Source organism: Varanus komodoensis, unplaced genomic scaffold (assembly GCF_004798865.1).
Source record: "Varanus komodoensis strain SLA01 unplaced genomic scaffold, ASM479886v1 scaffold1, whole genome shotgun sequence".
Taxonomy (NCBI): Eukaryota; Metazoa; Chordata; class Lepidosauria; order Squamata; family Varanidae; genus Varanus; species Varanus komodoensis.
The window spans coordinates 109,286,657-109,305,016 of NW_025335268.1; the positions used below are offsets into that span (position 1 = coordinate 109,286,657).

Here is an 18,360-nt window from a genome sequence, read left to right on the forward strand (position 1 = left end):
AATTCAGGAACAGGAGAGTTAAAGAAAAGAAGTAAAGATGAAGGGTCTTACCTCAGGGGTACCTACTATGCCATCTGAGAATAGAGGTTCTGCATGAACATGTCTAATGATGATTACCAGAAGGCATCCCTTTAATTATGGGTTGCCTTGTCTGTCTCTAGGAAGCCCTTCCTACTTCTAGGTATTCAACTTCATAAGCAGACCATACTCTCTGATTTTTTTCGATTTTCAGTTTTCCTGTTATGTGCTTTCCCACTAATTCATATTTGTGTGATCCATTCTCAAATGCTTGTAGGATTTTAGCACACTTTCTGTTACCATTTGACAATCTCCAGTATAAGCTCAGCCATTGAACAAACATGCATACATAAAACCACAATTTCACCATTTTGTACGTGTGGTGAAATGGAAGGATTGTGACTAATGAAACTTGTTTATAAGATGTTTTGCAATTCATTTGAAGCACACACTGCAGTTTGTTCTTACGTATTACATTTGTAATGATATTTGTAACTGGATACCTGATTATATTTTAATCTGATGGATCCTTGAATGCCATTTAAGTTGCTATACAAGTTTGCCATTATTCTTAGGAATAGGAATTAAAACAGCTTTTTGTCTTCTTCAGAGAAGAATACAGGGAAAATGAAAATGTATCTCATCTGGTAAAAATATGTTAACTTCAAAGAAGGAATTAGAACTAATTTAAAGAACTGCAACAAGTTTCTGATTTTTCTGAGGTTTGAACATTATGCCAGACTTGATGTTATAAAACATTAATATGTCTTGGAACTCATAAGGCAGAAGGAATGTTTAAAAGGAGGGGGAAGGGAATGAACCATTTGTACAATTTTCTCCTTGGCTTTGTGTAACCCTTGGAGGTGGTAGGCCCTTCAGTGCTGTTTAAATTATGAATCCATAGCTTAATCATGAATACCCCTTAATTTCATTAATCCATCTTATGTTCTATTTCTGATTTTCAGGGGAGAGCGCTAGGCTTGTATAGTTAAAAGGACCACAGCCACATAATAAGAGAAAGGTGTCGACAAATTCAGGGGTACTCTGAGGTTTGCAAAAGTAGGAAAAAGTCTTCAGTGGGAGGAAATGTAAGGGAGAGAAAGAAACTGAAAAGGGCTCCTCACAGAAAAGTAATGCTCACTGGACATGCAATTCTCACTGACTCTTGGGAAGGAACACCAGCAAACTAGGTATAATAACAAGGAATAGATTGAAGAAAGAAACAGATATAAAAATTATAGAGAGAATCATATCACCATACACACTGAAACAATGAGAATAATGAGCTCGTACTAAAAAAAAAAAAAGTTTTAAATGTCCCCACTGACAATAGTGAGATCTACCTAAAAAAACAATTAAGAACAATGGATTTTAATGTAGTTGGGACTGTTCCCCACTGTGCCTACATCAACAAAGAAACCCAAAACCAAGGAGAAGAATTCTGGTTCTTTCTAAATATGTTTTTATTTAGTGTGAAAGTTTAACGGCAGCCAGCACCACAACCTTGCCAATGTAAATTCCAGGGCAGATGCAGTCCATTGTCTCCAATCACAGGTTGAATGGCTACACGAGAGGACTTATGATAGCCCTGCAGTGTAGTTCACATTAATATTGCACTGCCTGGATAATTTAGATTACAATAATTCTTCAATGTCATTCAGAAGTACTAAACCCCTATGACAAGTTGGGATTGGGCCACAGCTGGGAGAATCTCTTACAATACCCCTGTAGAGTTATCTATTAATTTAATTTACACATTGCTGGTTGGATTTAGTAGTTCACATCCCTACTGCATTCAGAAGTCTATATTGAAGGAAAGAATAGTGCCATAATTCAGGGCAGAGTTAGAGTCAATACAGTAATTCCTTGGTTCATGAACACTTCTGTTCGTGAACAATTCAGTTTGCTTCCGTTTGCGAATTCCACATCGGGTGATGAACACGATTGTGGCCATCCTCCCCATGACAACATGAACATGGCCATCTTCCCCGCTCAAACATGCTCTGACACGTGGTCGTAGTGTGGGGAAGATGGCCACTATCTTGTTCGTGCAGGGAAGATGGCCGTGTTCATGTTCACACGAACTGACATGTGGTTGCGGCTTCTAGTCGAGATCATAGTCACAGACTCTCCCTCCAAACAGTAACCTCCTCCCTACCCACCTTCCCATCCTCCATGCCAGAAGTCGCCTCAAGCAAGGTTAGTGTTCTCTCTCTTCATACTGTACTGCGCTGTACTTTGTTTCATATTTTTGTGGTTAAAAAAAAATTACATATGGTTCAGAATGGAGTAATGTTATTTACATTGAACCTTATGGGGAAATTTGACTCGGTTCTCAACCAATTCGGTTTGCGACCAGAATTGTGGAACTAATTAAGTTTGTGAATCAAGGTACCACTATATGACTTCTCAGACATCTCACAGGTTAAAGGAAGCAAGCAGTTGTTCCATCAGCTTGTATAAAGACTGGTTGTGCTTTAAAATTTTCTACAGGTAAAAAGAAAAAAAAGATACATATGCCATAAGTCCCAAGTTAAAGCAGGGGGCATCTCCTTGATGCTAAGGTATGTTTTTTTCCTCCAACCCCCCTCCCCCTGAGCCCCAGCCAGGGACTTTGGAAATGCTGCAACATTTTTTGTGGCACTCTACATTTCCCTCTTTTCATTTCCGAGTCAGTTCTTCAAGGCTCTTGTGCGTATTGTCAACACTGCAGCACCCATGTGTAGGAAGGCTGCATCAGGAGAAAAGGGAAGCTGATGGGGAGATGTTACGGAATGGGCCGGCTCTCCACACTGGAACTTTCTAATGCAAAGACCTGCCAATTTCCTGAACCCGGTCAGCCGAATGGGCTACATCTAAACAGCTTGCTGACTTCCTGTTTCTGTTACTCTCCCTCTCTGCCACCTGCCAGTCCCTGACATATTCCCTGGGACAGCAGTTAGGCCATTCTTCAAGCCATGGCAGTCTACTTTGCATAGAATTCATACTCTTGGGAGCGGGTCGAAGGCACCTTCCAAGCAAAGTAACTTTGGACACAAATGAATGTATCATGTTCTATTGTTTTCCACAGGCTAGCTGGCTGAAATCCAAGGTCCAAAGCACACATAATAGGTATGTTATTTTTAAAAAGACATAAACTACAATAATAAATTACAATAATAAACTATGGTGCTGGTGTCAATCTAGCCAAATTGGGACTATGTTGTGCAGGAAGGGCTTTAACTCTTGGACACCTCTGTGGACCTGCTCAGAATCAATCCTCTCTCGCTCGCTCGCTCTTTTTCATGCATACACACGTACACCCCTGCTGTTTGCACAGAAAGGCACTGCAAGATCTGATAAGAACCACAACTGGGATAAAGGGTGAAATCCCCGCATCATGCCAGAACCCCTGTCTGGTCTCCCCACATACAGTATGCACTGGCATGCATCCATTGGCTCAAGAAATTTGGGACTACCTTTCAAAGTGACTTTTCCAGTGACAATTGCATTTTTCAGCTACAGCTTTACCTTGAATTCCCTTTTGGTGTAATTCATGGTCCCAGTGATCAGAAGCATATTAATGAAGCCTTATTACTGGGCTGTATTAAAGGCTATCCTTCTGCTAGTGCAAAGCTTCTTTTCATCCTTCTGCAAGTGCCAGATTTGAAACTCTCATTCCACCTGCACAAGCTCTTCCACAAGCAGCCACAGAAGCCATTCCACAACTTGTTGCAACTCTGTTTGGCTGGCTATTCCAAGAGTTGGCTGTATGGTGCAACCACCAGCAAAACAATGCTACCTCCTATACGTTTTCTGTGAGTCCACTCTTGGAACCATTGATAGGAATGAATTCATTCTGAATCTGTATATTTCATTCGAACAGGCCACAGCTCTGATTTTCTGTCCTCATGCACTAAAATTGCAGCAGATACTCTCCACTGCGATAGCAGGTACAGCATACGCATGTCTGGTAGCATATAGATAAGCAAGTTATATGATTCCAAGATTCTGAAACTTCCAGACTCCTATATATGCTACAATTTGTTTAGGAAAATCAAAAGTCTGCTTCAAGGAGAATAGCAAGGAATCACCTCACCCTCATCTGTAGGAGTTTTGTACATGCTGGTGCATGGGTGCGTATTTGCTTTTATCGCAAGCTGGTTCCCCCTCCCCACTTTCTTCCTCATCTGCAGTGCAAGGTCAGTTCCTGAGCAGCTATAGCAGAAGGAATAATGATGAGATACCAGAGATCCAATGGGCATAATGAAGAGCTAGGCTATAGCTATTCATTCTGGTTGCTATTTATTCTTGACTGTTCCTCCTGCTATAGGTGGCTTTTAGAGATGGGTTTTGATGCCATTTTATTTAATTTTGGATTTTGATGAGAACTAACCTAAATTTGGAAAAAAATATATGTGTATTTGAGGGAAAAAGAATTAGAGATTGGCGGGTGGGGGGGGGAGTAAACACACACACACACACAGACACACACACACACACACACAGGAGAAATCAAAATCTATCTATCCAGGTCAAGGACTTTGAATGTTTAGCTCTTAAATGTTTGGATTTAAATCCTGTGTATCAGGTATCTCAGGAAGTATGAGGTAGGGTTGCTGCTCGATAAATCCATTTGGTGGGGAAAATCTGTTGGACTGACCAGGATCAGTTTCCCAGATTCCAGCCCATCAACCCAGCAGTGGCACCAACTTGCTCTGATGTAGCAGATTGCAGTGTGCAGTCCTCACTTCTTAAAGCAGGCCTTCATCTGCTTTGTTTTTCTTTGTTTCAGTGCCTGGAAAATTAGTGTAAATTCCAACCAAATTTTTTTCAATGTGCAATTCAAGCCATAATTTACACAAATTGGAATCAGAATTTATACAAAATCATCTGGCTTAAAAACAATAACCTCTAATAGCTTTAAAGTGGAAGCTTAAGAAAGAAAGAAAGAAAGAAAGAAAGAAAGAAAGAAAGAAAGAAAGAATCTTTATTCATTCTACTTTCAACTCTCAAGCTTGTGGGATGCCAAAATTCTGAGCACAGGCAGGTTGAGTTCTTAATGGCATCCATCACTGGTTGTCACTTCTTTTTCAGACAGAGGCCTCATTTTTAACAGCTGGGAAGCAGCTACCTCAAAGTCCGCTCCATGTTGGCAATTGCTAAACCTGTTGAATTTGGTAGGTGTATATGGTGAATAATTTCATTTGAGATTATTTTTATAAGAATGCACCAATATTCAGAAAGTTCTTCTTCCTCAGGAGAGAAAATATGATTTTTTAAAAACATGAATGTGAGAGAAAGCAAAACTGACGGACTCAGTTGCATCAATTTTGAGTCTGGTGTCATTATGACAGCATGTTCTTCATGTGTTTCACATAGGACAAGGCAAAAGCGAACAACTGTTTTCTCTGTTTTGGACAGGTTTTTGTTTGGCCTCACAGCACCATATTTGGACAAAAGCACAATGGCTTAGCTGAAGCCAAGACATCAGTTTAACAGTTTAACAAAAGCCAAGAGATTTACGGAGCATCAGGTGTTTCTGTCTGCAAGCCCCTGGTACATTTGTACTGGTGACATGTTTAGAGTACTCATATCAATAAAGACTGTACTTAGATTCAAATCTCTTCTTCCACTGGTGTCTGCCTTTAGTCAACCCTAAATACATGGCTTCCTTTCCTGATCCATGTAGATGGAAAAGGCAAGGATCTAAACTATGCTTACTTAAGGTGAAATCCTCTGCATACATAAAGTTCTGTGATCCCAGAATGCTGGGAATTGTAGTACTTTTTTCTCCATAAGAATGCATAGGTTTGCACACTTACTGTCTTACAAATTATGCATTTTGACTATGTCATTCAAATCTCAGACTTTGACAATACGACTCAAGATCATTCTTTGCAATTTGACATCCTTGGACAAAATGATGATTTTAAAGAAACTTGAAAAGTGTAAAACATAATGCCTTATTATTACAGAAACGTTTGCACCGAGGAATGAGAAATCCATAAGGAAAATGCATCATCTAAACAAAGAGCAATAGTGTTTGGGGTCGTGTGTGTCTTCTGCTCAATAAAATGAGGAGCCAACTTCCAGGAAGTTCAGTGACACTCCTGGCTTCACTAGAGGGCTTTTCAAACATGTCTCAAATGTGCTTGTATGGGTGGTCCACCTACCACAGCAGTAAGCTACATTGTTTACCAATGCAAGTATGCTAACAAAGTATGTACACAGGCACAAAGCAGACTTTATTTTTGTTAGAAAGATGGAGGATAATAATGAACCATAACTGAATGTATCTGTCTCTTAGCAAACATATTGTTCTTTCACATGTATAAAAAACATTTCAATTAAGCCGGTTATATTTTCCTGTGGAAAGACAGATGTTTAATGGCAATTGTTCTCTTTGACTAAAGCAGAGCTGACTGATTCTTAATCTCAAAATAAATAAATAAAATGCATAGCCATATGTGGGCAAGTACTACATACATTATTATCAAGTCAAGACAGTAAAGAAATGCAGGCAACAATAACAAATGCTGAAGTTGAATTGCTAGAAACAGTAAGTACCACCGAAGCAAGTAATACCACTGAGTGTCTGGAGAGAGTATAGTACCACACTGTTGCGTGAAAGCCAATTTTAAGATTTGCCCCTGCCTTTTGTCTGTCCTTCAGCGTTCATGGAACTAGGGTGTTTAGTACAATACTGAGAGGGTTTTAGTAGCCTTAGAACTTTTGGAAAGACAGAGCAAAATCTCACCGAGCACTCGTCCCCCAACTGCTTCAGATCTTTGGAGGATTCTCTGGAGCAGTTTTAGGGACGACAAGGAGGATGAAAAAAAGGCCACTACACAACTGGAGGTGTGCTGGTGAAACACTGTATTTCACCAACATACTGAACAAGTCCAAAGGATTGTCTTTTTGTGAAATGTTCTCTTATATAGATCATTGTTTTTCCACAACAGAACTCCAGTTCTGAATGCGCCCTAGGACACTAAACGAGATTAAACCTGCAGGGTGGGCATTTTGTTGTCGCTATCCACGAAGTCGCATCTGACCCATCTCGACCCCATGGACAGCATTCCTCCAGGCATTTCTGTTCTCCACCATCCGCCAGAATCCACTTAAGCTCACGCCGACTGCTTCGGTGACTCCATCTAGCCACCTTATCCTCTGCCGTCCCCTTCTTCTTTTGCCTTCAATTGTTCCCAGCATTAGGCTCTTCTCCAGGGAGTCTTTCCTTCTCATTAGGTGGCCAAAGTATTTGAGATACATCTTCAGTGTCTGGCCTTCTAAAGAGCACTCAGGGTTGATCTCCTCTAGGACTGACCGGTTTGATCGCCTTGCGGTCCAAGGGACTCGCAGGAGTCTCCTCCAGCACCACAATTCAAAGACCTCAATCCTTTTGCGCTCAGCCTTCCTTATGGTCCAGCTTTCACAGCCATACATTGCAACTGGGAAAACCATAGCCTTGACTATTCACACTTTTGTTGGCAGGGTGATGTCTCTGCTTTTCAGTATGCTCCTTTCTCAATTTTGAACCAATCAGTGGTTCCGTGTCCAGTTCTCACTGTTGCTTCTTGACCCACATACAGGTTTCTCAAGAGACAAATAAGATGGTCTGGTACTCTCATCTCTTTAAGAAAGGGTGGACATGCCCTTGCTCAAATTGATTGTTGACTCTGAAGGAATTTTTACCCTGAATGAACTATTTAAACTTGGATATGTCACTGTATCAGCTTCCCTTTACCATTTGTAAGGTGGCACAGAAGGCCCTATGTGCAGGTCTCCAGTAAAGATAGAGAACAAACATGCTTCACACTACTTGCACATTAAGATATTCTGCATGATCAAAACATAGATTATTTTTTCTGTATCAGCAACTGACTGGTTTAATAACTACACTTGAGGTGAAAAATTACTTTGACTTTGGTAAGCAGGAAAGAGCAGTGAAGTGCAAAGAACAAGATACACAATTCTCCATTCATCATTAGACTTTGGGGAGAAAAGTTAGGGTTGTTGTTACAACAGGTTTCCAGAATATGTGGAAGTAAAAATTTACTCTTAGCTTCCTCTTTATGTAAACTACCACATGTAAGCTTGTCACATGTTATTTGGCTCCAAGACACTTCTTGCAGTTCAGGAGAAGTTTCATCTCCTTTATTTCCTGTACACACAATTTGAACATTTTTTTAAAAGTGCTTCTTATATAAGTCACTTTGTATGTGTTAGCTGAGCCAGTTGTATTGGACACAATAATGAAGTTGGAGGAATATTTATACAACTGAAAAGTGGTGAAAAGTTCAAGTGATATCTGAGCATCTCTAAATATGGAAGTGCCTGCCAAGGCTTTGACAGCAGTATTGCAGCAATATTTTACTGCAGTGTAGAATATTCAGCAGTCAAGGTAAAGAGGTACCTTGGATGGATAATTGCTCACTATTATTACTTTACATTATTTCTTGCCCTTTTTTCTTCTTCTGCCATGCTGTGTGTTTCCTTCAGGACAAATAAAACAAATCAGATGGTAAAGGGGGTGGAAGAGTGTGAAAAATTGCCATTTCTTTTAAAATTCCATGCAATTAAAAAATACTTCATCAGGTATGTGCATAAACTTCCAGTCCACGCAGCAATCTTTACCTACTTTACTGGAAGTAAGCCTCATTAAAATCTATGAGATTTACTTCTGTGCAGATATGTAGACTTATATAAGATTGCAATGGCAGACACCTGCACCGGTTTAGTAATTATTTATTTTTAAAATTAAGGAGGATGACAACAGTTAAGAAGAAAGGGCAACATGCAGTGTTGCTGGTCTGGTTATACTCTAGCAGAGTGCCATTAGTGAAAGCTGTTTGGGTGTGACAGCTTCCCTTGGAAAACTTGCTGTCCTGGCTTATACTATTAGCTTGTAAAAACAAAGGGGAGGAGGTCCATCAGGATAAGACACAAGTCTAACAAATCCATGTAGTCAGGAATTAATATAGCAAAATTGCACTTTAATGTCCCGAAGGAATATTTTAATCCAAATGTAAGTGCAACATATATGCACGCCAAATTGCACATGCATGTGACATGTGTATCAAAGACCTCTATAGAGACGTGCCAAGCATACACAAAATGTCTCTAAGATCACCCGTCTTTGTTATACAAACACTCATAAAATAAATCATAGCACAATATGTAGCCGCTGGCCTCCATTTCACAATCCATGGTGTACAAAATGCTATTTAAGAATACAAAGGAGATTGGAAGCCACCATATATTAAGCAAATTCAGCAATAAAGAGCAGAAGTCTGACATCAGCTCTATATAGTTACTGTTATCACAGTATCTTTATCAGTAAACTCTAGTAGGATTCCTTCAGTATAGGGTCTTATAGCATCTCCACACACAACTTGCAACCATGAAATGAGAAACAAGAGCAAGTTGTCATAACAAAAACTCCAAATTAGGATTTTGTTTCCTTAATTTTTTGGAATGATAACGTGCAATGTGTTAATTCTGTTTATCTGTCATATGCAGCAGCCAAACTTATTTCTTTTCATTAACATGTGATAAACCAAAACAGAAATGCAAAAGAATAGTAACTGTTACAAGTAAACTGACAGTGTCAGATACTGCTCAGATAAAACTGTAAACTAATGCAGCTGCCCATAACCCTCGGAACTCAGGACTGTGCCTGATTCCCGCCATCGAACTGCAACACTTTGGAGGAGAAGGAAGCTGAGATGCTGCCAGCTTATGTTGCATCTTGGCAGTGCAGGTCTCCTCCCCTCCCCACCCCTGGATTGCCCCAGAAGCCAGCCCTGTCTCCAAGGTCGTTCTGACAGCCTCAGAGAAGCAGCTGGTGCAGCTCTGTCCATGCCATGTGCAAGGTCCGGGGGTGGGCACCACAAGCAGCCCCTCCTCCCAGCTTATCTGAAACCCCAGTATGATTGTAACTGGGTCCAGGGTGGTCAGTCTACAGCAGCCATGTTGTAAAAAATGGCTGTAAAGGAGCCCATGTCCAATGGCACAGGACGTGCATTGTTGACACTGCACATGAATTGATATCAGAGAACAGAAATAGCTGAGCTTAATCACTGTACCTGAGGCTTTGGCTACTTGCAATGTGCTTTAGCACTCCCTGTTAAACACACATCTCCTTCACAACCACCACACCCATCTCCCGGGTTCCTAACTTAGATAGGGACCATTGTGAAATCGCTGTTGCCTTGATAAGCACCTTCATATCACATTCATGCAGAATAGCAAATTAAATGTTCAGCTAATCATGCATAGTGTAGCTATGCCTGATCATTTTTCTTTCTCCTGCAAGTGTGGATAGTCTGATTTGAATCAGGATCATAGTGTTTGGGGATGAGGGTTAAAGCTTCTTCTCACCTTTTTTCTGCCTGGAAAAAAAGGGAGGGGGGGTTGGAAGGCAGGCAGGCAGGCAAGCAAGCAGCCAGCCAGCCTCAAAGAACATGCATTCACTTTTCTCTCTTTCTAATGATGACAGCCTTAAAAAAGGATGCACAGAGACTTTCTGACAATGTTGATTAAATATATCTGTCTACTAAAGGTGCATCTTGTGGTCATAGGCTATCCCTGAATACCTTGATTTTCAGGGTACAGTGGAGACACCCATGTCAGTTTGGCTCCTTATCCATTGCAGATTTTCTTCTGTGCTTTATAGGCACTAGCCATGCTGTTCTATGGTGGTAAACCTATTTTGGGAATAGATTTCAGCCCCATGCACAGCTCTTATCAGTCAGAATTAAAACTGCAGTCAATGAGAAGCCATGTGGCACAGCAGTCACCAGCCTAACCTGTTGATGATATTAAAGAAATTTGGGTCCTTGTGAGAACTGGGCCCAGTGAGAGGTCTGGAGAGCCTGAAACTATCTGCTGCTTTTCTGCCAGGTGCAGGCAGAGAAAGACGCCAGGAACTGGTCTATATTTATTATACATGTCAGCTTGGAGGTGTAGTTTCATATATATATGGGTGGGGCAGGCAGTTTGGGAGAGGAAAAATGATTAAGTTCAGTATAAAAATAGCACATTTCTTTATTTCACTGGCCCTGCACAATCTCAGAACAAGAGGGACATAAAAAGAAATGGTATGCCTACCCGTTGGTATTCACAGCTATAATTTTCTCTGCATGTGAACATGTGTTCACAGTTGTAAAGAGATGCTGAATAATTGCACGTGTGAGGCATCTTCTCTTTAACATCCAAAGCATGTTCAAAGGCTTCTTCAGTCTTGTGTAAAAATGTTTCCACTGACCACAGAGTTGTGGCCTTTTGTTTGTCCCTAACAAGCAATGCTGCTTCTCTATAACTGTAATTACTAGCACTTGAGCAGTTTTGTTTCCTAAGCTGAGCTACTGCAGAAGATCATTTGTGATACATGTTCCATTGTCTGAGGTAGCCCTCGGAGTTCCTGACTGCAGAGGATGAGCAAAGGCTGACCTACCAACTCCGTCCTTCAGGACTGTGGCTATTGTCTGGAAGGCTGATGGATTTCTCTCCTGTGCTGACCACCTGGTTCATAGTGTTTAACCACTGAAAGAAATAAAACGGAGAGAGGGGTGGGGGATGGAGCTCATATATACCTTAGAATCTTTCCTCCTAATCTCTGAAGCATATGGACGATTTTTTGTCTTGCTGCTCACTAGTAGATGAGCAGGGGGTAGAGGAGCATATGAAGCAACCTTCTGTGGTAGCTCAGTATGTGGCTGGGCAGCGGTCATTTGTAGGCCAAGGCTGGGCCACTTCATAGGGTCCAAAGACGATTTTCATACTTTCTGGATCCCAGTGTAACGTGCTCTTGCCACCAGTCCCACACAGACTAATTTGGTGGTGGAAACCACATACCTCCAGCAGCTTGCTACCAAAATTTAGTGGCAAACCACAGCACCTTGCTGGCTGGGGAATGCCACAAGTTGCAGGACTAGTTTCTACTTGTACTTACATATGCATAAGATTGTACCCAAATTAAGTATGCAGAAACATTCAGAAATATGAATAGTATGGTGAGAGCCAGCAGGACAAGTGTCAGGAACATTCCAGTAGAGAGTTGGAGTGAGGAGTGCTTATAGTGGAGGAGGTGGTCTTTCATCCTGGTGGATGTCCTATTTGTAAGTAGCAGCTGGTCATAACCACTAGCTGCAATGTAGTGAGTGCAGTTAGGTCAATTGTGTGTGTCTGGTTGATGAATGGGACATACGTAGTTTGAATGGCTGATGATATAGTTGCATTGCAAATGGGTACTGAACATGCGGTAATTTCTGGTACAGCAAGATGTGCCTGAAAGAGTTTGATGCTGAATTTTTTTATTCTGGGAATCACAGAAATACAGTACAGTAGTAATAGTAGTAGTACAGTTTTAGTAAATAAACCCAGGGAGATTTACTGGTGGCAAAATCAACTATTCAAGGTTATGGCTGTTTTTACTATTTTAATTTTCAAGTGTTTGAATCAGCTTACTCATTCTTCTCATAAAAGCCAGTCCTAGGAAGAGAGTTTGCAAATATTTCATGAAAAGGGATGTGTTTTGTCTGAGCCATAAATGAGAGGAAAATGGGTAAATTATGGATGAGAGGAAGTGCAGGTCTAGGATTTAAGGCCTATTTAAAGAGATATCTCCAACAGTGTTCCTGTTTCTCCAGCCAGAGGGGACCTCTTGCTCTATTGGTAATTGTATCTTTTCTCCAGTGCATTACAGTGCTTGGTGATTCCACCATGTTTCCTGAAAATAAGATCTTATATTAAGTTTTGCTCCAAAAGACATACTAGGGCTTATTTTCAGGTGATGTCTACATTATTTTTCATGTACAACAATCTACATTTATTCATGGACAAACATCTACATTTATTCAAATACAGTCATGCCATCTCCTTCTGGAAAATTCTCATAACTCTCCAAACCCCGAATTGTGTTGCAATGGATGTACTAAACGCATCCATCTGGCTGATGATCTTAACTGGGGCTTATTTTTGGGGTAGGGCTTATATTAGCATCCTGAAAAATCATGCTAGGGCTTATTTTCTGGTTAGGTCTTATTTTCGGGAAAGGAGGGTAGCTTTTTCTAGTGTTATACTAGCTTTATTTGTTTAGCCACTTTGGGAGTATATTTGACCAAGAGTGAGATGAAAGCATTTTGTAATAAAGTAACGCAAAATCAATCCATAATGGACACCAAGTGATCTATTGCTTTAAAGATTTCTGAGATAAACACTTATCTTTCTTCATGTTAGGTAAGGTATCCTTGGTCTCTTGGGTTGCCTTAAATTATGCAGTACAGCATATCAAAAGGAAGATGAACATGAGTATCTGTTGATTTTTGCAAGTTCATTACATTTCTTCTGCATGTTTCTGATATCCTAAAGTTTTAAAGAATCACTCCTTAATCAAACCAAACAAATTTAGAATGATTTTGGGTAAGGACAAGATCAATTATGGTAATTATTTTTCAGGCTACTGAAGTCCAGCTCTTTGACTTTTGTCTTTACCTGCTTCGCAAAGGCTTTTCAATTTTTTTCCAAGAGTTTTCCTCAACAACAGAGTGTCCTAGATGCCAATAAGAGCAATAATGAAATGTGTTAGAATGTTACTCTTGGAATATATCTCCGAAAAATAACTGCTTTATAAAGTGTGGGAGTTTGTTCTTGGAAACAGGATACAAAACAATGAGCATGGTGCACAGGCATCATAAACAAAAGGCTTATGACATTGATTGCTCGGCTAATGCTGTTACTTTGTGTCTTTTGTTGGTATGAATTCTTTGTAATACTTCTCTAGGATGATTTTCCTTGCATGACTACAGAGGGCAGCAGTGATGAGCTGTCCCAAGTCATTTATGGAAGCAACAATTCAGGGGAATAATCTTATGAAGAGCCCTGCATCTCTGTATTTATTGCAAACTTTAAAATGTCACAAAAGCAAGGCTAACACTATCAACCTAGTGTGGATGAAGTTCCTAGTGTGCCAATTAAAGAGCGGGAAAAGGTTATCGAAATGTACATTTTGATTTTAAAATCCCTTAGACTTTTCATCACTGAGCAGAAACCAATTTTGTGACATTCTAGAGAAGTAATGAATAGTAAGAGCAATTAGTTTTCATTTTTAATTATGTAAAGGCTCCAGAATAAAGGAATATATGATGTGCCCCGAGGCTGCCTGCATATTTTACTCTCAGGTTACCTCTAATTTAGCGATTGAAATGCAGGAAAGGAGCTCTTGCATAGACTCTATCTCATTCCATCATTCACTTGGCTCTGCTCCACAGAACAAGAAGTGCTTTTCATTCAGGTGTGTTTATGATGAGCAAACCTGACCAGATGTTAAGGCTTCTTTGTATATGCACCTTTATTAGTTTGGTGGAAAGGGATACTTCCTCCCTCCCTCCCTCCCTCATCTGTCCCTTCCTTAGCTACATCTACACCATCCTGGAAATAAATAGTTGTTTATGCAAAAATGACGCCACAACCTCTGAGGGAATATGGGTGTTTCTAGGTGACAGTTTGGAGCCAGGATCTGCTTTTCACCAGAGTAAGACCCTTTCATTACATAAAAGGTCCCACTTAGGGAAGTGGCATCTCCCTGAATTCAGGGCACCTGCCCCCCTGCTGCAGCAGCTTGCTCCATTTAGCAGGGTCTCCTGACTCTGCATTTTTGGGGGACTGAAGGATCTGTTTTGGGAAGAAGGAAGCAGGGAGATCCACTTCTACCTGCACAGTTGACCTAGTGTCAGTCAGGATTTAACCTAGACTGTCTTCATGCACTTATTGTACCTTATCCATGGGATTTTATGTGCAGGGGGGCGGTGTGCACATCCAGAAGATGTCATCTTCCACTTATAACCCTATTGTTGTTTCTTCCATTTTTTGGTTTGCATAAAAAGCATCTGTTAAAGAAGAAACTATAGAATAGCCATCAAAACCCTTGTATTGTTAGCACAAGGGGTTCTCCATCTGAAAGCAGCCCAAATGACCACAGGCATCATTCAAGGAAGACCATCATCTAATAGTTGAATAATGCCACTGGTCAAAGCTGGGATCCCATCTCTTGATTTGAATTTGTAAAATCTATTCCTATGGGAAATGTGTGTTTTAATTATGTATAAACTGTACAATCCTATACAATTCTACTGGAATATACATCCCATGAAATTCAATGGGACTAACCCCGGTATGTATATACATAGGATTACAGCCTTAGAGTATTTATCAATCTCTTTTCAAGATATGTTCTCAAACTAACCTACATAGATTTACAAAAACTGTCAAGCTAAATAAATAACATAAGAACCAATCAACAATAGAATATAAGCAACCATCAAATGTACACAAAGATGGAAGACACAGCCTATCTCTGTAATCTGGCGTGTGTAAGAAGCGTTACTGGTCATTAGTGCATGCATGTAGAAATTTCTATGTCCTTCTATGTCCTATTTCTAATGCAAATTAGAAATTCTATGTCCTTCAGAACATGCCCTGACTGCAGCCATCTTTATAATTCTCTTCTGCCTTACAGAGCTAAGTTCTGACAATGAAATACACTGTGGGGGAATACAGAGGAAGCTGAAGAAGCAGATTTGTTCACTGCAAACTCCCTGGGAATCTGGACATGTAGCCAGTATGGAGATGCAGAAGGAAAAAAGAATTTTTGTCAGTAGTCTGTCTTCATCGTTAAATGTGTCTTTAGCTTTGTGCAATGTTCATTAGTATCACATTGATTCCATTGCTCATTTATTAGGCTCATATTCATGTCAGCATTTACATTTCCTTCCTTTCTTTCATTCCTGTCCTTTTTAGCTGGGTGGTTCTTGTGCTGCCAGTGCTGCTACCTGCCATCACCAGAGCAGCAGATCTAATTTCAGCCACCACTTTATTTCCACACAATGCCCAGGAAATTGTGCTGTTCCTTATCATTAGAGGGGGAATGTCAGCTGTCAGTGGGAGCCACCACTCTTTTTTTTGGGTGGGGGGTGGGAGCGGGAAGCACCATTTGTTGACTCCAGAGTGTGCAATATTGCTACAACATCCAAAAGTTCATTGTGGAATCATAAATTACCATGGCTTTCTAACAAAAAAGGAAAAAAAACACACTGTGGCTAAATAAAATGGTTACTGCCTGGAGTAGCTGTTGAAGTCAACTTTGCTTCTGCTGCTAAAGAGGGGTAAGACTTTGTCTACCTGTGATGGAAGTACAGTGGGGTGTTGAAACCCTGAAGAGTCAGATTGGAACCACAGGCTGGCTGGATTTGTCCCATGACCCATGAGGTTCTGTCCCCCGATATAATGAGTAATGAATGTCCTAACCCTTTGTAACCCAATGTATTGATTTGGAAACGCAAATGTAACCAAATTGATTCCACAAAGGTCAATTTGCATTGGTTCCAAAATGGATGCAAAAGAAATCATAACTTTCCTGTTTGCCGCTGACAAACAGATGGATCAGCCCTTCCTGCAAATCTTCCCTAATGCCTACATGGAGCCTCTTCCTCACTCCTGGTTGGCCGCTCATTCTCTGAATAAGGGAAACCAGTTACTGTTACTTGTGGGGCAAGTGTCAATGCACTGCTGACTCTGAGGACAACATTGGCAGCTGATGCCCAGTACCTATTTTCTGAGCAAGTGCTGTCACGCTTCAAGCTTGCCCAAAGAGCACATCCTGAGCAATCCCAGCAGTCTGGAGTCTGGATGTGGTTGCTCATGCTTGAGATGGGGCATCTGCCTGTGGTCCAAACAGCTTACATTCAGCTCCAGGATCCAACTTACCCCTGCTGTTTGATACCACTTTGGTAATATATCAGACAGTGAGCAGATATAGCAATCCAGTACAGAGACAATCCTCCATTTCTTTCCTCCATTGGGTTATGGTACCATTCGTGCTCAGGGTTGATGGGAAAATGGCCCAGTAGCAGCCCTTGCCATTGAACACAGCCTTTATCCCAAGCCCTGCACCTGCTGGTGTCTCCTCTGTCAGAAGCACCTACTGAAATGAAAGCCTTCCTTCTGATGCTGCCCATTTCGTTTTGAAGATGAGGGTTCCTGTGTTTTCTGAATTCCTCTGATGGCATGACCCTCACGGTACATACACGGTTCATATCATTCACACATACCATACCCAGCAGTGGGCCTTCCTTTTCCACTGAAGAGAGGAAATATTTAGATAATTCAAATAGTAACAAGGCTAATGTATCCCCATGCTTAAACAGATATAAAACTGCAGCCATAGATTTTGAGCTGGTTAAGGTGAAACATCAGCATTTCTGCACCTTTTGCTTTATGACTTCCAGATGGCAATCGTAAAAACGTGTGCAAATCTTAGCAAATCTGAGTAAGTCTTTTTGACATTAATAAAGGTTGCAGTGTAGATAATTTTGTGTGTAAGAGAGAGAAGGACTGCAAACACACACACACACCCCCTCATAAATATCAAAATCAAGCCATGAATGAAGAGCATTCTAGAAAGAGCTGAACTAAGGAAGATTTTGCCTCATCAGTTGTAGCTCAAGAATCACAAAAGGGCAGCACATGATTCATGATTCTATTTAGACGGTTATGAACTTTTATACCATTTTGAATTCAATTATTTTCAGTGGAGTTAATTTACACATATAAATCCCAATGTTACTTTTTATGAAGTGATTTCCCCCTGCCCCCCCCCCATCAACCTATACATGAGTCATGGCTTAATTTAAGCCAAACTTCTCCCCCCACACCATATTTCATTGTCAGAACGTAGCTCTGTAAGGCAGAGGGGGATTATAAAGAACCTACCCTTGAACATATGCCTTTCCATGCAGCAACAGCTTATTATTTCTATGTATGAATGGGGGCACCACAGATAGAAATGGATGAATCTGTCAACTAGCATTCTGCCCAGTGTTTTGCTCTTCCAGTATTAAGTTTATTCCATCCCGTATAGTAAATATGAGTTTACTATATTTTTCCCTTAAGAGAACCTGTGGCTTATAAAGCACCATTGCCCTGCCTCAGTCTCAAGTTCCCTCTTCCAGTGGTAAGCCTTTGGCTTGCTCACGTTTTCCTGCAGCTTCTTCTGCCCCTTTTCTTACTGCAAAACATCTGGCAAGGGAAATAAGATGACAATGCTGCACAGCACAGTGTTTCTGGTTGGTAGTGTGAGGGACCTTCCATCTGGAAGGAAGGGCCCAATTCAAGGTGTTGGTTATGACCTATAAAGCCCTAAACGGCTTGGGTCCTGGCTACCTGAACGAGCGCTTACGTCCGTATATGCCCGACCGCCCATTGAGATCTGCGGGAGAGTCCCTTCTCCGGGAACCCTCCATGAAAGAAATTAGGAGAGTAAGTACTCGGAGGAGGGCTTTCTCTGCGGTGGCGCCCAAC

The 18,360-nt window shown here is 40.9% G+C and overlaps 1 long non-coding RNA gene across 2 annotated transcripts in view; it reads left to right on the top strand.

Moving 5' to 3' along the window:
• Positions 1 to 18,360, top strand: part of LOC123033751 — a 29,020-nt gene that overhangs the window by 7,294 nt on the left and 3,366 nt on the right. For both annotated transcript variants that reach the window (XR_006416633.1, XR_006416632.1), the window contains 2 exons: positions 3,089 to 3,129; positions 15,521 to 15,654. This is a non-coding gene — a long non-coding RNA (uncharacterized LOC123033751). The remainder of the gene's footprint in view (positions 1 to 3,088; positions 3,130 to 15,520; positions 15,655 to 18,360) is intronic.